The following is a 22,026-nucleotide window of genomic DNA, read 5'->3' as shown; positions in this document are numbered from 1 at the left end:
AGATCATCTAGTCCGACCCCCCTGCCAAAGCAGGGTCACCCAGAGCAGGTTGCACAGGAACGCGTCCAGGCAGGTTTTGAATGTCTCCAGAGTTGGAGACTCCACCACCTCTCTGGGCAGCCTGTCCCAGTGCTCTGCCATCCTCAAAGTAAAAAAGTTCCTCCTCATGTTTAGGTGGCATTTCCTATGCTCAAGTTTGTGCCCATTACCTCTTGTCCTGTCCCCGGGCACCACTGAAAAGAGCCTGGCCCCATCCTCCTGACACCCACCCTTTAGGTATTTGTAAGCGTTGATAAGATCCCCGAAACATCAGTGGGGTTGATCTTATGGTGATTACAGCAATGCCAAAGAGAGCCAGATGGGGTGGAGCAAGCCGCTTTGTTGGTGGAAGGAGAAAGTGGTTGACGGACCAGAGGCATGTTGGTGGGAGGTTTGGGGACATTTTCCTTCTAGCTCGGGTGCACATCCTTGCCTGGCTGGTGGCACAGACGCTTGGGATCCAAGTTGCCTTCCCTGCAAAAACCCAAGCTCAGTTGAGCCCAGCTGAGCCAGGCTGAGCCAGGCATCGGGGGGAGCTCAGCCAGCTCAGCCTGAGCTCTGGGAAGTAGGCTGACATCTCCGGAGATGCCCCAGTCTGTTCTGGGAACCGCTCGTAACTACTGCTGGTGGTTAAAGACACCAGACCTGTACATCAGAGCCGGCTCCAGTACCCGGGTGACCCAAGAAGCTGATGCCCCATGCTCCTGGCCAGCATCCCACGAGCAGGGCCCTGTCTGTGAGTCCGGGGCCGGCTGCCAGTCCCTGCGGAAGGAGGGGAGCCGGCCGAGCTGCGGCGGGATGCTCGGCTGCCTCCCTCCTGCCCAGCACTGCCGGACGGCACCACCCTCCTCTCCGGGGCGGGAGGTCCGCCGGCGGTTTTCAGACAAGATGATTGCATCTGCAAAGCACCCGGGAACGCTTTGGGATGAAGAGGGTTATGTAAGTGTACGATAATGTTATTTATAGACCCAGGTTTTATTCAAAACGGAATTAAACTTGTGTTCCTGAAGCCTCTGCTGTCAAAGACAAATTTGGATTTATCCCCTTTCCTCTAGTGTTTTGCCTCCAAATTGTTTTCCTCCGTTCAGCCCAAAGTTTAAGAATGGATTTTATTTACAAATTGTACCTCACACAAAGTGAATAGATCTCTTTTCCATCAGCTGTGAGGTGGCCCTGGAAGCCTGGACTGGAGCCATGCTTTGCAACCGCAGCAGCTGCGGCACCAAAGTGTTACAATCCAGGAAATGAAGGCAGAGTTTGAGCTGGATTAAACAACAAAAAACCCAAACCAGTGTCCTGGGCACAATATTTTTTCTGCGTTTAACAACCTCCGTAGCAATCCCCGAGCTGCAGGGAGTGTATCAAGCTTATATCCCTGTTGGAGGCGGCACTTGTGCAGCGGGATAACGTCTGTGCTCCCGCAGAACTACAGACCTCGTGGCCTTTTAAAATCTTGCCTTCTTACCTTAAAGAGCTTTATTTGCTCTTTTGAAATATTAGATTCAAATCCCTCATATCTGTACTTTTTACACGCCACAAACCCCCACATTGCTGGGATGCCTGCTGAAATCCACGCTAACAGGTGTTGGGAATTTTGTTTTACGAGGTACAGCACCTTACATAGGTTGGTTTGAACAGTTCGTCTGCTGCCGCTCACTTGTCGTAGTATCTAGCGTGAAATTCCACACATGCCTTTTATTTAGGAAAGAACACAAAAGTATGTTATCTTATTCCTCTGGAATTTTCCACAGTTATTTAGCCTGTTAGTTTAAGCATAATTGGTTAGTGGGCTCTTGAAATTTATATCTTAGCAGTACTTATTTACATCAGGCTTAAAGTAGTTCATTTCAGCTGAGGTAAATGTGAAGCATTAGATTGCAAACGTACTTAATCCATCTCTCCTCCCCCATGACTAGAAATCCTGTGGTTAAAATAACACAGCCTCTATTCAGAGCACAAACTTAGAGCTGCTAGCGGGAGCAGGCTTGGGATTTAGACAACTCTCAGCAGATGAGCCTGTTCAAGGGGCTTTCTCGGGTTTGTTTTTCATCCTGCTTCTGATCCATGAGAGGAAACCAGGCTCTCTCCTCTGGGCACGCAAGGTAAGGATTTTCTGCGTTCCGTATACGGCTGCATGGGCTTGTAAAGGGGAGTATAAATGGGATTGCAAAACTGCTGTTGCAAATGCAATTGTAAAAATGTTGTTGCTTATAGAACAAGAAGCATTTGGCAAATGGCTTCACAATCTTTAACTGTTAATCTGGTTTTGTGGCTATTTCCATACAGCAGTGAAATGATGAAATGATAAAATGATAATCTGGCACAGAGAAGCACGCAGCAGTGATTCTCCGTCACTCGCTAGAGAGGCTGAGCACGTAGGCAATGTAGGCAATAACAAACCCAGGTACTATTGCGATCAAGGAAGAGTAAAGCAAAGCTGGCATTTTGTTGACTGTCAGGTATAGTCCCTGCTGGGTTTGTCCAGCTGCTGTAATCCCGCTGCGGGAGGCTGGGGCTGTGCTGGAGGATGGCACTGGGTCTGTTTACAGAGTATATGCTAATGCTCTTCCAGCGTGACTCTTACAGTAACGGCAGAGCAGTGCTCTCAGAAATGTTTGGATGTGGCGTGCCAGATAATTAACTGTCTTTATTTGCTCTTACTGCTTTCCAAGTCACAGGGGATGTAGGAAAGCATCATCTTTTCCTTGAAACCTTCTTTTATTTGAAATCCAGGAAACAAGTGTGATGTCCGTGCTAATGCCTGTGGAGCTGTACTCCCAGTGCCGGGACTCTGTTAACTCTCCCTGCCCCGACACTCCCGCTTCTCCCCGCATCGCGATTCACGGGGGAGCCGGGGTACCAAATCCTCCTGCCCCATGGTGTTCAAACACAGTGGCTCATGCTGCTGGATGACACAGAAACACTGTTACTCAGATCTTGTGTTTTAATTTTAAAAAGTGCTGCCACTGCCTGCCGCTTCCCTTGGCATGCGGGAGAGTGTGTGTTGGGGGGGCACCTGTGCTTTCCATCCGCCAAGGCGGCGCTGAACAAACGCTGCTCCAGGTGCTACCTTGCCAGTGCTGGAGAAAGTCCTGTCTCCCACCTAGGGATGATCCCTTTTCTCTTCCCCTTCTTTGCACTCCCGCCTTCCCTTCCCTGAGCAAGGCAGGGTGGTTTCACAGTGTCCTGCCTGCAAGAACTGACCTCCCCTGGTCCCTGTCACCCTGTCACCCCAGCAGCGCGCACTCCACTCCCCTGCTCCTCCAGAGAAAAGAGGGGGACCCTGCTCGGCACGCCAGGTCCCTCAGCACAGAGCTGCCACGCTGTCGGGGAGCCTCTCGGCTGGCAAAGGTGCCCTCGTCCCTTGAACCCACAATGCTGCTTTGTCCTGGGGGAAGAAATGCAGCTTTATCACTCGGGTGCCCGGCACAGGGAGAGGCGGGCAGGGCTAGAAGTACTACAAACACACAGCTTGTCATGATGCTCTCACACCGTGGCAGAGAGGCAGCTCGCAGGAGAGAGAATATGCGCAGAACAAAGCAATGGGGTCAGGCAGCAACTATAAAACTTCAATATAGAAAGCAGAGCTGATGTCATTTTAATGTCCCAAGCAGTGCCAAGAATTCTAAGCTCCGTATCAAGATTCAGTGCAAATCCCCCACATACTCACAATTTGTTCATGTGGAAAAATGAACTTTTATGGAAAATATGCATGGGAACCTGCCAGAGGAGTGTGTTGCTTTATTTCTTTTATTAATTTTGAATACATTAGTTCAGAGAGCAATCCCATTTTAGCATCAGCTGCCTCTATCCAAGACGCAGAAGCTCAAATGCAAATATTGGAGGCGAGGGAACTGTGGGTTTTTTTGTACCACCAGTTGTTAGATGGGAAGAGCTGCTCGAGTAGGAAGGGGTGTGGGAAGGCTCAGTGGGATGACTGAGTAAAGCTTTCTTCCTGGTGACATATCTGAATCGTGATAAGATGCGTCTGAATGGAACAGCATCATTAGCTATTATAACTTTGAATGCATCAAAGGTGGGATTGCATGCAGCTTCTATGATTAAGGTTACTCGTATGTGTCCTGCTATAAGACCACATTCACAGTTGCTTATAACTTTACCAGACTTGAACCGTTCAGACTGAGTTCTTCCAACTTGATTATCTGCCTCGGGCTAAGTTCTTTTCTGGAAAATTTCAGCCAAAACTGTCCAGCCATTTCCAAGAATGAGCATAGGGAAAAACGCATTGTTGTCCAACTGGAAAAAAAAGAAAGGAAGAAACAGGAGGGGGGAACCTGGTGATCCTTTCCTTGGATAGTTCTTATCCCTCTGTGCTTTGGAGTAGAGATCTGAAATTTGGCAGCTTTGGGTCAGGACTGTGATTTTTCTATTTTTTTTTACTTTGTAAATATGCTCCAATTTGGCTTAGTGATAGGCTTTGAAGGGAAAAAATAGCAACTTATTAGGGATGTGCTGGGGCTGAGTAGTGAAAAACTGCTGAGATTTCTTCCCACGTGAGCGAGCTCAGCCCAGCATCCTGGCAGCTCCCAGTGCCGACCCCAGTGCTCCTGTGCACCCAGTTGGTGCTACCAAGTTCCCGCTGCTCCTGCTGCCTCCCCACAGCTCTGCAGGGACCAGGATACCTGTGTCCCCCCTCTGCAGCCCAAAAGCCATCCCCAGTCCTAGGAGCAGGATGAGCCTGGGCTCTCCCTGCAATGCTGCTTAGGGCAGAGTGGTTTGGCAATGGAAAGGCAGGCAGGGAACGGCACTCCTGACACCTTTCCTGCACAGCCAGGGGCCAGGGACCCTGGCGATGCTGGACTAATGGAAGGTCTGGTACTAAAGGGGTGATAAACTGAAGGATGGCATGAGACTGAGATGGGGACTACATGGTGCAAGTGAGGAGCCAGGGGCTTGGAGGGCTTGGGTGTGTGGCAGAGAGATCTGTGTCAAGGTGTGAGCCATAGGGAGAGTCTCAACATGCCAGAGCCTGATGTGAAACCAGAGCTGCTCCATCCATGGTCCCTTCTTGGGAAGAAGAGCACTGTCTGGCAGAACTGGCTTCAGCCCTGCTCTCCCTGCAGGGTCTTTTGTGCTGGGTTGCACTGAGGCTTTCCCCAGTCCGCAGTCAGCAGCTGTGGGGTGTGCTCCCCTGTCTGCACATGCCATGAGACCCCACCACTGAATGACCACTCCTGGGGTAGGAGTTGATGGGAGGTCTGCCCCTAGCATGTCCAGTGCCACCTGACACTGAACACCCTTGAATAGCCCCGTCCCCAGCTATGGCTGTTGGCCACCCCTTGGTCTCAGCTCATGACCTTGAAGCACTGGGCTGCGGGACCTGTGAAGCCTGCAAGGGTGGATGTGGGCATGGGTCTTCCTGTAGGGAAGGTGACAGTGGTGGGTGACAGCTGGGATGGGTGACCAAGCCAGACCACTGATAAATTGGTGCCTGATGTGATCAAGCTGGTTGCTTGTATTACTTGTCTTCCCTCTGTTTCCATTTTGTTCAAGTGTCTAAAGCACCACCACACCTCTGACAGAGGTACTAGAGCTCAGAGACACTTGTGAAGTACCCGGATACTACAGGCAGGTGGGCCACTGCAATTTGCCCAGTGTGGGAAAGTCAGTCATTTTTATTCAGAGGAGAACTTGGGTAGTAAATAAAGCCTAGGACCACAGGCTAGGCTTGGTCTTAGGAGAGGAAAGGAAAAAGGAAAAAACACTAAGGAAAAAACAAAATTCTGTATAACATCTTCTCCAGTGAAGACAGTCCATCCTGTACCATGGGATAAAGCTGAGACCTCTGGCAAAATACTGTGCGATCATCTAATTAACAAGTGTATCATAACACGTAGCACAAGGCCTAATTCTGGCATCTCTTGCCTCATGGGTTTTTCAGTTTTAACAGTATTCTCATAGCCTATTTTTGTATGCAACACATATGCAGCATTCGCAGACAGATGGTGAAATGTCAGGGTTTCCATTTTGCCACTTGACGTGATTTCCACATTGAAAGGTAGGGAGCTGCGGTCGGCTTGTTTCTGCTCCTGATGGAGCGGCAGGGAGAGGTGGTTTCCTTCACTTCTTTTATGGCTACAGGCTATGGAGCATCCCATATGGCTCTTCTTCCACAAAGCCAGGCAGTGAAACTTCATAATCCTCATTAGCTCCTGGAAGCCCCATGCACCCTCAGCTGTGTGAGACAGTGTAGAAATAAAGACCAGAAGAATAGCCACTGCTCCACAGGAGCTGACAATGTGAGAAGACCAGAGCCACCTACAGACAGCTACCAAGAGATGAAGGAGTGCTAAGAAGCTGTGAGATAGCGTTGGCCAGCATGACAGGCACTGCTCACTGCAAACCAACAGTCTCACCTTTGTCAAGGACATCACAAGGAGGAGTTTTAAGCAGGGATTCACTGGAGAACTGAAACAGAAAAGGAAAAGGAGTGGTGGATGCTTATGGGCAGCTGCCCCAAGTATCATGGAAGAAAACAAGAAAGTGCTTGCCTGGACGTTGTGGCAAACAGTGCCCTAAACTTTGATGCTGGATGAGAGTGGATGGGCGGAGTGGAGACTGACAGTCCAAGGACTGGAGATATTTATTGGGGATGTCCTTGTGGAAGTTGCCACAAAAGAAATAAATCCAGGAAGCCGTTGCTGTTACCACTTTGATGTGATGATTACAAGTGGGGAGCAACATCACGAATGAAGCAGTCAGGTCTGTGTTTAAGGTTTCTTGTACAGCTCTGGAAGAGCTGCTGTCCCCTAATCTGCAATCCTGGCTGGTCCAGACGGTTCCTTTCACTGCACACAGCCCAGGGAAAAAGTGAGGTCACCTCATGGGTGCTAACGCAAAACCATCACTGCTTGATGAATTGCTTGACATACTTGAGACTAAGACCCTGCTGCTATCCCACCTTTATTCCCAGCTAGCTACTGGCTATATCCCATCATACTCTTCCTACTGTTTTCGTCTAAATTAAACCAGTATGTGTGACATGACTAGTTCAACAATCACAGCACTGTGCCTTGGGACTTAGTACTTGCTGGAAACTAATGTACAAGCAGTTAATTCTGTGGTTCCTCAAAGAACAAAATGGGGCTTTTTTTGTAATTCTTATTTCTCATTTGTTTCCAAACAGTCATGAATCAGGAACTATTTTGTCTTGGAAATTAATGCTTTCTTTTCCAAATGATTTGCCTTGACCTGCTCTGCAGACTCCCGTGTCTCCACAGATGGTGTGGGCCAGGTCTTCTGTCCTGAGCCGTGCCAGGGCCTTGGGTATCTGAAGATGGTTGTACAGTAACATTGAGGTCCCCAGATCCCGTGGCTGGAGAGAACGAGGTTGATCCCAGCCCCGAGAGAAGCTTGCTACCTTCCTGCAGTTGCACCACAGATAAAGATTTCTCTTCGTATTATTCTGCTGTCCGGTGACATGGGATAGGGTGAAATATCAAAGAAGTTTGTTCATGAATGGGTGCACAGATTTTGCCTCCTACCAAGATACAGCCCTGGCTGACTATTCTTGTATCAACCATCTTGATAATCCAAACAGTAAATCATGTCCTACTTTGTACAGTGGATCTGCCATGTCTTCAGATACATCCATGAAATATGTGTCATCTGGGCTGCATGACCTTTACAGAATCCTCCAGTTTCAGGAAAAGTGGCTTTGGAAAAGTGATTTATTTGGTGCTCTATTGGCTTGTGACTTAAATTCAGAAGGAGAGTGAACACACAGTTATATCAGAGAAGAAAAGCTTATTTCCGATAAGGCAAAGGCCTTACCTTTTTCAAAAGAAGGTGAGGAAGATGAGCATTTCAGCCTTTTGCACTAGAGTGAAGACCATTTGGGAAACCCCTACCCAGACATAAATTCAGATTTCCCACCCTGAGGCAAGTGTCATGGGTTCCCCTAAGTCCTTTTCTGTCAATTCATTTATAGCACCTTTATGAATCCCATAGTCCAAATCTATGTATGAGACATGACATATGGAAGTTCCTAATAACCTCAAACTCACTGAGGGTTTTTTAACTGCTTATGGCCTTTTAGCATGTTTTCACTTTTATTTAGATGTCTTGTCCCTCAGCTGTGAATTTCTCTTGTTTTCTCGTCTTTTCTGCTGCCGCCGGTTGGATGTTTAGGCCTTTGGCATATTCTACCTGCAGGACAGAAAGCACCTCCTTGTATCAAGCCTCTGACAGCGCACGGCGTTGAGCTTTGGCTGTGCCGAGCTCACCCCACAAGGCCACTCCAGCTCTGTAACAACCAAACCAAGACGGGTTTTAAGGTGAACCCGTGCTGCAACGCGCAGCCCTCTGGTATCAAGGCTGTGATTGTGCACCTGTCAAAGACGGGCCAACACACAAGATGGGCCACACATGGTCAGCCATACCCACCTTTGTCCCCTTCTCCTCGGGCACGCAGTCCTGCTGCTGCATGTCAGGCCACTAGTCCGGGCAGGGTTTTACCTGCGCTAGATTCTATCCCCAGCCATCTCATCCGACAAAACACCACCGGGGCTTGCCGAATGGCTTTCTTGCCTGGCACATCCGCTGCTGGGACTGCCAGGGCTTGGACCCCTGCTGCACTCTGGCACTAAGCAGAAAAGGTGGTGTCAATAGACTGTCTCAGAGAAACAGAATCAAATGAATTTTCTTCCTCCTCCTCCGCCACCTTTGTTCATAACGGTTTGCTTTGGCCTCTTGCATGTATGTAATCAAACGCTGCTGCTTTCCACATGCTACAGCTCGCTCTGTTTAAATTGAGAGGAATCTCCCTTAAATATTTATTTAAACAATAACATCCCTTGAGCTCTTTATAAATTGCTGTACAAGACTGCCTTTCATAAAAGACCCCAGCCTTTTTTTTTTTTTTTAAATGTATTTGAACTGCTTTCCCACCTCACCGCCGCGCTGTGGGCCACCATCTCCTTCTGCCGGCGTTGCAGCTCCCGTCGCCCAGAAAGCCGGTGCCTGGCTCGCACACCCAGCCCTCAAATCGTGCCAGCATCTCCCAGAGTTGCAAGGCAGAGTTTCAGCAGTCATATTGTTTCTGTCCCAGGAACTCAACAACCCCGTAACTTCCAGGAATACGTTCCTTTCAGACACAGGAAAGCTGCAGAGAGACGTCTCTTCCTAATGGTACCCACACACAACGGCTGGGGCTGGAAACACGGGGATGCCAACCCCCTGTGACTCTCAACGGCCGGGGGTGTGAGGCTGAGGCTGCTGATGCCTTTCAATAGTGTTCAAATTATAACTTCAGAACCTGCAGTTCTGGGTATTTTCTGAGCAAACAACCTTCAAGACACATAAAACATGCTCTGAACTCTTTGGTTGAAGTCCTCAAATCCTCATCATGCAAAGTAAAAAGATATTTATATTGTACATAAAAGAGAAGATTCAAACCCTTCACTTAGCAGGCCATTTGTATTTCATTTTAGCTAAAGGTGGACTTTCACTGAAGTATTTGGTTGTGTTCTTGTTACCTGTTAAAAAGTTTGCCCGAAATTATCAGTGTTTAAGAATAAGTGGTACAGAGCTACTGTCCTTCTTCTGCATTTCTAATCCCACACTCTTCCAGCAACTTTATGAATCAGATATTGGCAAAATCTCCATAGTCAACATTACTTTGGGTAGGAATTGGATTACTCATCAGCAAAAGAAGTGCAAAGGAGATAATTTGTTATTCTTAGCTATAATTGAACCTCATCTCCCCATTCTAGGCTCTATGTGGGTTTAATCACGGGACCTAAACAGGGGAGAAGTACCAGAGCTTCTCTGAATCATTTTTATTCTTGTCCCGTTTTTTTATCATTAATTACATCAAGGCACATTTCCATGGAGACTGAGAGTGGTGCCATCAGCCTGCTATCCCTCTGGTCCCCTTGAAACCTTCACTTACTTTTCTAAGTGCAGTGCATCTCCGGAGGGTCTCTTGGGAGGAAGCGGCAGGCTGCGTTTTGCTTAAGATCCTTCTTGTTCTAAGTGTAAATTCGAACAGACTAAATGAAAAGATATATCCTTTCAAGAGCAAATGCTGTTGGTGAAGCTGGGGGATCAATTAGCCTTTTCTGGTGGCTGAAGATGATTGCAGAAACAGTTTTGAACATCAGGAGGGCATTGAGTTTTACTTTCCTTCCATGGTGAATGCAATATGTGGAAAGTCTGCCTCAGACATCCTTTTCCTTTTTCCAGTCTGAATTGGGAAGACCTCCTTGTGCTTTTCTCTCCATCAGACAAGGCCATCGTTAGCAACGTGGATGTAGTATCACAGTTCAATAATTTCAAAGCAATACTTCATTACTTTGCTCTGTTCAGAGGAGGCACATTTTTCGCTGCGTGGGTATGTGGAGCCTTCATCCAGCTGACATTCACCCAGCCACCTCGTCTCAGGGTCAGGGTCAATTCCCTCCTTTTAATTTCCTCCCGTTCTTTATTCACAGCATCTGGTGTAGACCTTTGACGGTGAATGTGTCTGAAAGAATATTTCCAGAATAAAGTTCTTAACTCTTTTTTTTTTTTTTTTTAATTTATTGCCTGTACTAGTCAATCTGGACAGCTGCTTGGTAGCATGAAAGGGCTCTCTCTTCCTCTCCTTCCAAGCTTTGCCTTCCAGTAGTAGCTCTTGCATAGCTCCTGCATTGCACATGACTGCACTGGCCCCCGTGTTTCCTGAGAGTCATACCCTTGTCTTTGTGCACAATCAGGTCAGTAAGTCAAATTGCAGAAAAATTGAGGGAGCTGCATGGTCCTGAAAACGTTGTTTCAGATATGTACAGGTCACGTAATTCCAGAAACAAAACATTTTGATGGTTCAGAACTGAAACAACTTGTTTCCAGTATGAACTGAACCAAAGCCTCTGACTCCCTCTCATTTTAACATTAGTCCATGCCCTCTCTTTTCTGCTCTAGTGTCTCCTGGGGCCTTGTGCTCATCTACAGTAGCTCTGGCCCACCAGCTGGGCTGCACGCACCCATGAGCCGCAGCAATCACTCCTGTATTGCTTCACTGGAGGTGGGAAGACCTCTTCCACCAAGGAATAGGCTTTTCTCGTGATCCTGCACACTTGTAATAGAAGGTATTCACCCAGAAAACCAGATATTTCTTTCTGCCCAGTAAGAGCTGGAGGGCTGTGGGCAGCATAGGCACGGGGCAAGAGCAGAGACGGGCACTGTGACCGCTGTACCGGGCAGAGACCCCTGATGTTTGCATGGCCAAGGTCTGCTCAAAGACGCATTGGTTTAATTTGGCCATGTTTGTGTGGCTTTATGAACACTGAAACAATGTGAGTCCAAATGATTAACTGTTGTTATATATTAGGTACAACACTGCCCAGTCCTGGGGCTGAAATCCCCAAAACGAAGCCCAGTATATACAATCAGCCTCGCTTCTCTCCAAACAGCAACCAGCATCAATCATAGCACTGTAAATTGTATACACAAAACTGCAGACCTCATAACTTATTAAATAACTCTCTTGTCAGTCAGATAAGTAAATATTTCGAAAGACTGTGATCACCACAGCAAGCTCCAACTGCCCAGACCAGCTCCAAATGGATCCAGGTTAACAGGGGACCAGACTTGCCTTGCCTTTGATGTCCCTGCTCCAAATCGGGTTGAGACAGGATCTGAAAACAAGCCTCCCTTAGGGAAGCTAATGCAGTTTTAAAGATGCTCAACGTTCTGTAGAGCTAACAGGAGAAAGAAAACCAGGGAAACCGTTTGCAAAGAAACTATCTTCCTGAAGCTGTAAAGCTGTAAATTGGGAGTCAGAGCCTCCCCCTCCTTCTCCACCTCCTCCTCGCTTAACCCAGACAGATGAGGTGGATGCCAGCAAACCTCTGCTGCAGAAGGGACGGACCATTCGTTCCTTGGGCCATGGCGAGAGACCACAGCGGTGGGTCTCTCCCACTGTTGGTGAAGGTGGGTGATGGTCGTACCTTTACGCAGCCGCCTGGAGGGGCAGGCAGCAGCACCACGGGCTTTCCGCACGAGGAAGGGAAAGGCGTTGGCGTTGACTCCCACACCTCATTGCCTGCCCGTGGTAAGTCCCTGTGTTTTTGAAAACACACCATTTCACAGCTAAATGCTTCTGAACCATTTGGCCCTTTGTTTGGTTTAGGATGTTGTTCTATGAGATATCTCTTTCCAATCATTTCCAACAATTATTTGGGATCTTTTTCCTTTCGAGCTCACTGAGTTGTACCAGCTCACCTCCTTTTCAAAAGGGATCCTGTTACAAGCAGGAATGTGGAGTTAAAAGGGCCTGAGCCTTTGCAACAAGAATTTGTTTTGGAAGCAAGCGAGTCAGAAGGAGAGGAACTGGGCAGCCCACCAAGGGCTTCGGCAGGATTATCCCACCCTTTCAGCAAGCCTTAGCCGGAGCAACCCATGGGCTGGGGCTGAGCCTGCTTCCAGGGGAGGCGGAGACAGACAGACCACTCTTACCAGCAGTTTTACACAGCACAGGGTCTGGTCCTGTTGTTTGAAGCCTCATCTGAAAAATCCCCTCGGGTGCAGACGTCGCTAATGTGGTAGCCACCATGAATGGCAACGTCGGGGTGGGCGCAGCTGGCTGCACACTGCGGCCGCGGGGTCGCTGGGGTGCTGGGGAGGCTGTTCTCCACCCAGAGCCCCATCGAAGGCCACGCGCAAAGTTCGTTATCAGCTGAAAACTCATTGACTTGCAGCTAACCCCATGCTGAGTCATTGGCCCAAATGCGTGTTTGGCGTTTACTCATTTGGTACCTCACTGGGACTTCCTTTCATGCAATTCCTTTAACAAGATTTTAATTCTTTGTCTTTTGAGTTACCTTGATGCCTCCTGCTGCTGGCGCATCTGGGTAGTTTTCTTAAAATATATGCGCCTGTGCACTGTGTATATTACTTATTTAATGTCAGAGGCATGTGTGAGGCTGTCCATGTTTGCAGGAAGGCAGGGTTTTCATCCCAGGACTAAATAAAATCCTGCCAAGACAGCACAGTGCAGACATAAATAAAACATAGGTTGTAGAGACAAACTGTCAGTGGTTCTCATCTCAAATATCTGTTCATGTTTGTGCACAACCTTGCTTACTGTCGCTCTTGCCTCAATGTATTCAGTATAAACTGATGATTGATTGAGAAAACAAGTTAGAAGAAAAGAGTAATTTCTTACTGGGGTAGTACCAGTGGGTAGATGCAGAGGGGAGGTGGGAAAAGGGTGCAGCAGCAGCACCGTCCTGGTGGCGCTGACGCCAATGTGAAATGCAGTCAATACAGTCAGTCTGTTCATGTCCCGCAGCTGCGGAGAGGTTTCACACATTGGAGTAAATGTTTTCTAATTCCTAGACACACATGACAGAGAAGGACAGTGAGTAGAGAGAAACACATTCAGGGAATGTGCCAGAAAGAAAGGTGCAACTTTTAAAAAGAGAGCCGGAAACATTCCGGCTCTGGATCCAGCTCTATCCTCCAGCCGTGGATACAAACCTACCCTAATTTGGACACCACCTAAGGGCTACCACTCTTGTGGACTACACACCCGTATTGCATTGCCTACGTGGCTGTTAGTGAACAGCGTGTCCGGGTGTGCTGTGTGTAACTGTGGACATTACAGGGGGAATATCCTCCCACCACCCGGAGCCCCAGAGCCCTGGGACCCCCACGTTGTGCAGGACGCCCCAGCTCACACAGCCCATCACAGTCATGTCCCCTCTCCCGTGCTGGGGGAAGGGGAGGCGTGAGCCACATTTTCCATCAGTCACCGCCTGCCCCTGGATTCATACCCTGCTGGCTTCTTTCTGACTAGCTGATGTGTCGGCAGCTATGCTACTTGAGGTGTTTTTTTGTAAGCTAAAGATACTGTGCAGCTGTCTCTGTATTAGTGCTCCTACTCACCAGCATCTACAATGGGAAGTTTGCAATGGGGGTAGATTTGCCCTTAACTAAGTGCATTTCTTTTCTTATCTTCATTGCAACATGTCACTGGTTTTTCATCTATTAGTGATTTTTTTCCTTCTTAACATTGTCTCTGATTTCTGTGTCATGAGGGGGAGTATTGTCAGATCGCATTCTCATGATGGGAGAGGCAGAAAATCCGTTCTGTATATCATGTGCCCTTGGCTCCCAACACCGCAAAGGATTTCTTCAAGCCCTGCTCATTATCTCGTTTTATACTTTAAAAGAAAAGCTAAAATGCTGGTGACAAATGGCCTCGTTTATCACATTTAATTGACTGACTGTTCTTTTAAGGCTCTGAAATACACCCTTTGGGCCAAAGCACTGGAAAAAGAACATGCCATTTACCCTGGACTGCTGCCAGGTCACATTAAAAAATGTTCAGGAGGTGTTTGCTAGACCAGTACGTGGAGCGTGCTTTCTCCAGCAGCGTGTCTCCGGCTGTATGTGCTGCTCTTTGAAAAGGGAGTTGAACAATTGCAGCACAGGTACTTTTTATCCTTTTGTAATTGCACTAACAACTTTACTAGAAACTTGTGCATGTGCAGCACAAGGCCTGTGCCCTCTGCAGAGGGTAGGACGTGGCAAAAGGTGCAAGGGTCCATGAAGCAGAAACAGCCATTCTGGAGGTGACCAGCTGTATGCACAGCTCTTACCGCTGTGAGGCTGCTAATATTTATCACAGTGGCAGAACTGAGCTGTATACACCGAAAGGCAGGCACCTTGCTCCTCATCCAAGCTCTCCAGCCCCTCACGTGTTTTGTCCTTCCGCAGCAGAGCCCCTGCCCCGTTTGAAGCCCTGACTCTGCCAGCCCCTGCCTGTCCTCGTGACACCCCAAGACTGGGGTCTACGAAGCTTTCCCACAGCAGGGCCCATGCTCTGAGCGGCTTCTCCCCCCTCTCTCTGCTCGGTGGGGTGCGGTGCAGCCTGTGGCTCCCACAGTCCCCATCCTATGGGTGCTACTGGCTCTGCCACCCGAGCCTTCGCCTGCCGGGTAAGTGGGTGCACTTTCACCCCAGCACATATTCCTCCAGGTTTCTACAAACCCTGACAGTACCATCCCTTTCCATGAGCAAGCAGCAAAAATAGGGTTGAAGTGAAACTATTATGGGAAGGGTGAAGCCATTGCAAAGTTGTGTGTGGAAGGTGTCAATACATCCCTGTTGACTAGGGGGGTGCCTTGAATGGGACCCTGAGGGTCTCCCTTTGTCCCAGAGCTAACCGACATTGTCCTTGAGAGCTTGGGAAATGGAACAGTAGAGCAATGTGCTTGTTGCAGCTGCGGCGGGTGTTGGGCTCGCTGTAGGTTGCAGGAACGACAAACTGGAGATAGGGACTAAAAAGCCCTAAGATGCGGTTTGGGAGGGATGAATGCGCACCTCTCCCTGGTGTCCCTGAGCCAGACTGGGGCTGACTGCCCGGGCTGCCGATCGGCTCCAAGGACCTGCAGGTCATGATGGGTCAAGAGCTGACTGAATACCTGTAATGTCATACCCTTGCAAAAAAGACCCCCAAACTCCACTGCAGAGTATATAAATAGAAATACAGCATGTAGGACATCCCCCTTCCCTCTGCTCAGCTGCCCCTGTTGGTGTGAGACTTCGCCTAGAGACTTTTTTGTGGATGGGGATGCTATTCCTCAAGAAAGATGTATGTGCAGGAAGGTAGGCTAAAGAAACTGGGTTTGATTAAAGAACAGATGTCTGAAGGGAGAAATAATGGCTTTCAGGCACATAAGAGGCTGAGCGAAAAGAAAGTAAATAAACTGCTCTCTGTTCCTGCTGTAGATAGCAGCCATGTGCTAAAATTTCAATGAGGGTGTGTACAGGGTCTGGTCGGGAAGGAGTTAAGAAAGATTTAAGACAGATTTAAGAAATGTTTCTAACAGTAAGAGTAGTAAAACGCTGAAATACTTTGTCTCTGGAGACTGTGGCGGTTCTGTTCTTAGAGATTTTTAAGAACAGGTTATCCAGACATCCGTAAGGACTGACCTAGGCACGGGGTGGAGGGAGGGACTGGAGCCAGCTTGAGACCCCGGGGACCCTTCTGCATGACATTTTCATCATATTAATGTGAACATTTGGGCTTCCTCTTATAAAGTACTAAAAACATCACCCTGGTTTCTGAACAGCCTCCAGGAAAGGTTTTGGTCTCAACTGAGCCCATCTCCAGTTTGAAGATGGAAAACTTTTGACTCCTTTCCCCATCCCACCCTCAGACAAATGGGCTGCAAAAGGGCCAGTGAGCCCCAAAGCCACAGAAATCTTCTCCCTCCTCTTCTCTGCTGGCCTGGGAGCCCCGAGATGGAAAGGGCAGCAGCAGGACCCTTGCCCTGAGAGCCACTGGGGTCCCATGCCCTGGGAGAGCCGGTCCCACATTCCTGCTCCTCCCCACGGCAGCACATGCAGGGCACCCCAAATCCCAGCGCCACCTCCCACGGCTGCTCACCCCCAGGGAGACCCGGTCCCTTCGCAGCACCAGCCACCCCACGCTGGCCGCTGGGGCGCTCGGTATCGCATCCTAAGTAAAAGATTGACACAAATCCCGCTGTCCTGATTAGCAGCCTGTCTAATCCCCGTGATGTCAGCAGGGTTTTGCGTGGCAGGATTTGGCCCACTGCCCTCGAAGGGGCACTGCCGAAGAGCGTTGGGGTTTCATTCCCCTGCCTGGTGGCCAGCGGCCGGCAGGAGGCTGCAGATGTGAGCCCGCAGCAGCAGCCTGCGCCGGGGTTTCAGCCGCCCAGCAAAATCCACCGCCAGGTTTTGTTTATCTTGGTGGGAAAATGGGACAGAAAGGTGTTTCCTGAACAACGCACAAAAATCCCACCGTGCAGTTCCTCTCTAACTGCGCGGCATATATGTATATGGGTTTGAATATATCTATGCGTATAAATATATATATTGTAATTATACTGTTTTCATGCTTCCTACAAGTCGTTTCTGGGGCTAGGAGAAGGTACACGTGTGGTGGGGGGAGGAAAGGGAGAGACGGAAGGAGAGGAAACTGCCGCCGGACACGGCAGCTCCCCTCTAACCCCCATTTTTTACACTGATGGAATGCACCCGGCGACTGTTTCTACTATTTAAGGAAAAAGGTTCCTATACAAAATCCTGCGGTTTTGAAGTGATCCTTTTATAGGCATAAAGATATTTTTCCACATCCCTCTATTTGATTTCTTTTTTTACTCAGACGCGGCTACTCAAATAGATATTTGCAGAATATCATGCACTGGAATCAGACACTTTATTCCTATTCTTGGTACTGAAGATCAAATATCCCACCAGTTTACCACATAAAGCCAGAGGGATGCAAACTGAAGTCAGTTTAGCTGTAGGGCAGTGCAAGAGAGAGTTGAATTTGGTCCCGTACCCATCCCGAGGGATTTTGAGCTGGCAATGCCCCGTCACAGAATTGAACGTGCTGTATGGCCTGCAGCGGGTTCGCCATAGTCACAGCGCTCTCTAATGAGGTGTTTACTCTCGTGCTTCTCAACAATGGTAAATGTTAATGGCATTTCTAATCTCCTTAATTTGGAATAAGGTTAATTATTTGTTAACCTTGAGTTAATAACATAAGTTTTTAGGATGTGTATCCTAAACAGCAGTTGGATGCAATGCACAGCCTGTGCCTGGAGGAGGGACTTGAACGCTCATCTCTCCTGTCCCAGAAGCGGGACATGTGGCATTCGCGTCTGTTTGGGCCCAGAAAACAGTGAGCACTTCCCTCATCCTGGACAGTGAGTTGCCAGCAGTGATGTGGGACAGGGAAGTGACACGGGGTGCCTGGACTGTGACTGCAGGCACTTGAGCCCCTCTGCTCCGCTCTGGTGAGACCCCACCTGGAATACTGTGTCCAGCTCTGGAGTCCTCAGCACAAGAAGGACATGGACCTGTTGGAATGGGTCCAGTGCAGGGCCACAAAGATGATCAGAGGCTGGAGCACCTCTCCTGTGAGGACAGGCTGAGAGAGTTGGGGTCGTTCAGCCTGGAGAAGAGAAGGCTCCGGGGAGACCTTATAGCAGCCTTCCAGTACCTAAAGGGGGCCTACAGGAAGGATGGGGAGGGACTCTTGATGAGGGAGTGGAGTGATAGGACAAGGGGTAACGGTTTCAAACTGAAAGAGGGTAGATTTAGATTGGATATCAGGAAGAAATTCTTTACTGTGAGGGTGGTGAGGCACTGGCAAACGTTGCCCAGGGAGGTGGTGGATGCCCCATCCCTGGAAGTGTTCAAGGCCAGGCTGGATGGGGCTTTGAGCAGCCTGGTCTAGTGGGAGGTGTCCCTGCCCATGGCAGGGGGGTTGGAACTGGGTGATCTTTAAGGTCCCTTCCAATCCGAACCATTCAATGATTCTGTGAAGACTCAGCCAGGTGTCTCAGGTGGGAGACATCCAGCCCAAGGGCAAGACGCTGAGCTGCTTGGGCCAGCCAAAATGCTAGAATGTGAGGAAGCAAGCAAACCTTAGGGATTTACAAGCAATCCCACAGACACCTAAGGACTCCCTGGGTCCTTCTCTAGGCACCAACATCCTAGGGGTATCCGGACACAAGTGTTAAGCTGGGGTCCCAAAAGCAGCATTACACAGCTCAGAGCTTTGTAAGGACCACAACAATCTTTAATTTATTACTCCAGACTATACAATCATATACTGTGCTGGAGGTAGCTTTTCTGCACAAAACTACAAAACAAGGGATTTACAGAGCTCCAGTAGCCACTCAGCGCCAGATGTCTATTATCTCATCACATATATATGCTGCGCAACGATGCCGACACTAATACTTCACTACCGCGGAGACATGCCTGGTACCACCAGTTTGCACCGACATAAATAACAACCTGTCCAGGCATCTCCCCTAAAAGTGCTGGGGGAAGGACATATGTTCCAGATGGAAATACAGCTGGGGGTTGTGCCCTTGGTGGCTTTGAGTTATACAATTTTATCTCAATGGGACCTGAGTGGAATGATTCCTCCACAAGCTGCATCGTGTTTGGCTGCTTGCACACTTACTTTTCTATGAAAGTAGGGGAACTGGTAATAGGGACGATGACGAAACTACTGCAAAGAAGCTGAGACTCGCAGTACATGGTAAAAAAATTTACCTGCTATGTGGTTCCCCCTTGACAGTTGAGGCATGTTCGCTTATTCCTGCTTTAAAATGATATAAATCCCTGACTTCAGAAGAATAAATCCTGATTTACTCCCACAATGAATGAGTGGAAAATGCTGAAGCTGGATTTTGGATGAGTGGTTCAGGTCTCAACTCTCCAGGCTTTGAGGACTCTCAACTTGAAAACATCTTTTAACTGCACATGAGGCCACCATGGAAAATTATGTGATCCAGATATGCTTCCAGCTCATCTAGAAGGAAAGATTAAGGCTGGGCTGAAGATATATTGACAGAATGGGGATGGAAAACTAAGTGATGCCTGCCCACAGAGGGACAAACTCATAGCGCTCTCCCAAATTGTGGGTGGCCTATTGTGCGTTGCTCTAGTCAATGAGACCATTACATTCATACATGCAAGCCTAATTTGAAAAACCATTATTTAAACTGAACAATGAATGTATTGTAACCTCATCATTCTCACACACTGAGCCTCAGCCCTCCGTTCTTCTCCAGTACATAGTAGTCTCTTCAAAATCCTGCAATTTGATTTAAAAAAAAAAGAATGCTGTGGGCGTAAAGTTAGCACAGAAGTACACAGACCACTGATGACTCTGTTTTCATCTGCACGGAGCATAAGGCAACCAGATGATTTATTTTTATTGGCACTGCAGGCAGATAAGCTTCCACTATTATGAAGGAGAGAAGCGCGGGTTGGCCCGGGCTGTCAGTCAGAGCGCGCCCAGCAAAAAGACTACAAAACCCAATTCAGTAATTACATCCTCCTCAAGGACATATCATGGAGGAAGGCCAGGATCTCCCATTGCACTCGGAAATAACCAGGAGTGTTCCTAGTCAACGAAGTCACTGTTTGCCCTTGGACTGTTGAGGGTTTTTGTAAGCGTTGTGGCATGTCATGGGACATCACGGCTACCCTGCAACTGAATAAAAAAGGTCCAACTTAAAATAAGAACTAGACACTGAGACTGAAAAATAGAAATCGCCTATAAAGGCGCTGAGACCTGGTGCCACGAACCTCCTTCCCAGACTTCACTGGGGTGAGGGCAAGGGTATCTCCTCTTGGAGAGCTGCAGCCTGGGGAGGGTCACTGGCTTCTCCCCCTCTCCCAGGCAGGCTCCACGTGGTCCCCCCGGGGCTTGTCAAACCTGTTCGCAGTCCCCCACAGCCTGCCCCACTGCCCCCCTCGACTGCCTCATTGCCACACTGAAGTAGCAGGGAGGGCAGACCGTGATTATTCTCATTTTTTCCCCTGTGACCACTTCATCAGGGCTTCCCGGTGTGCAGAACTCACCAGAACAAAGCTTCTCCCTTCGGCTGTTGCTCTCCTGGCTTCTACAGAACAACTATTTTGTAATCACCTGGGCTCTGGAATTAAGCAGGCAAACATTTGATGGATATTCTTACCCTTGCCAGGTTGTGGCTAATTTATCCAGATCCTACGCTTTCCTTGAAGGAGACCTTGATTATCACGCAAATTACATTTTTACCTTGTTTCTCCGAGATCTCAAGTGGGAAATGAATTTTATTTTTTGATTAAAGATTGCCAGAGGATTCTAGCAAGTAAAAAGACCATGAATACAAATGGATGATTAGAGATGAACGTCAAATGATATTAACAGCACTGCAGAATTGCTCCATAGCTTTCAGTGTTGCAGGTCTGCGTGCCTTCACAGTTGTGCTTGCACTTCTTGGACAGTGGCATCGTACTTTGTATCCCCTTCTGCTGAGGGGTAACAAGGCAGCTCTCCTGCAGCTTCAAGGCCAACAACGAAGACGCTCCAAAGGAGAGCAAATTACAGCTCCATATACGTGCTGTGGGCATGTGTTAAAGCATCTGCAGTGGGGACGCTACTTGGACTTCAGTAACTTAAAACCATTCCTCCAAAAATACGGGATTTTGTTGATGATTTTTAAGTCATTTGATGCAGGAAAACGTCGCTTTTGGACAAGCTTTTTTCCAGTGGATTTAAAAAATGACACCTGTAGTTTAAGTTTCCACTTTTTGAAAACAAAATACCTTGAGAAGTTTGGATTTCATTTTTCCACCTCTAGTACCAGACCCACCAACTTGAAAAATACCAGAGGGTTTTCCCCCCTTGTTTCTCCATCTCTTTTACCCCCAAAACCCTCCGCAGCTCCCTGGGTGCCTCCTGCCTTTCCCACATGCCTTGCCAAATGGTGAGGTCCTGAGTGGCACCAGGGCCTCACCATCATTGTCCCCCCAGCACAGCCTGCGTTTTGGAGAGCGGTGAGCATCTCCTGAGTGCAGGACACAAGCTGCACTGCACTGATGGGGACACCAAGTTGGACCCCCAGCACTGGCACCGCTCCCATTTTGCAGCCAGGGCTTAGCAAAGAAGGTCTGAGTTCCCTTTTGCCGTCAGCTGGAGACACTTGGTGCTTTCTGCTGTTGGCACTGAAGATCAGGCCTCAGAGGGTAATGTGCTTTTCATGAGCAAATCTGGTTGGAAACGGTAAAGATCTGAGGGCTCCCTCAGCCGGAAAATCAGATCCGGCTTACCTGAAATGTCAGGTCATCTGGGCCGGAGTTAATAAACTGCTCGGGACGGATGGGGGCAAACAGCCATGGAGTTGCTCATAGGAGCCTGTGAGGTTGGTTTCCTGCCGAATCCGATCCCTGCCCTCCCTGGTGTCCAGGGCTTGCCTGGGCAAAGGGTCACCAGTGCTGAGGATGGCCCCAACTCGTTGCATGTCCCAGACCTGTTGGGACTTCATGGCCTTGAAATGCCTCCCCCATCAGGACTGGGTGAAAGTGGCTGGCAGAGCCACACACTGCCAGGGGCAGATGGTCATAGAGCGCAACTCGGTGGGAAATGAAGCTGAAACATCTAACCAGTCATTTGTACCTGTCACCCCGCAGACCAGGTCCTGCTGCTGCTGGGCTGCCAGG

The 22,026-nt window shown here is 48.7% G+C and overlaps 1 protein-coding gene across 1 annotated transcript in view; it reads left to right on the top strand.

Annotated features, from left to right (window-relative positions):
* The first annotated feature begins 1,436 nt into the window (after positions 1 to 1,436).
* Positions 1,437 to 22,026, top strand: part of JCAD (junctional cadherin 5 associated) — a 64,156-nt gene continuing 43,566 nt past the window's right edge. Inside the window, exon 1 of the mRNA XM_074574370.1 lies at positions 1,437 to 2,141. The gene's annotated coding sequence lies outside the window, so the exon portion shown is untranslated. The remainder of the gene's footprint in view (positions 2,142 to 22,026) is intronic.

Source organism: Larus michahellis, chromosome 2 (assembly GCF_964199755.1).
Source record: "Larus michahellis chromosome 2, bLarMic1.1, whole genome shotgun sequence".
Lineage (NCBI taxonomy): Eukaryota > Metazoa > Chordata > Aves > Charadriiformes > Laridae > Larus > Larus michahellis.
Note: the sequence above shows the minus strand (reverse complement) of the source record. Positions and strands in the feature narration are given on the sequence as shown.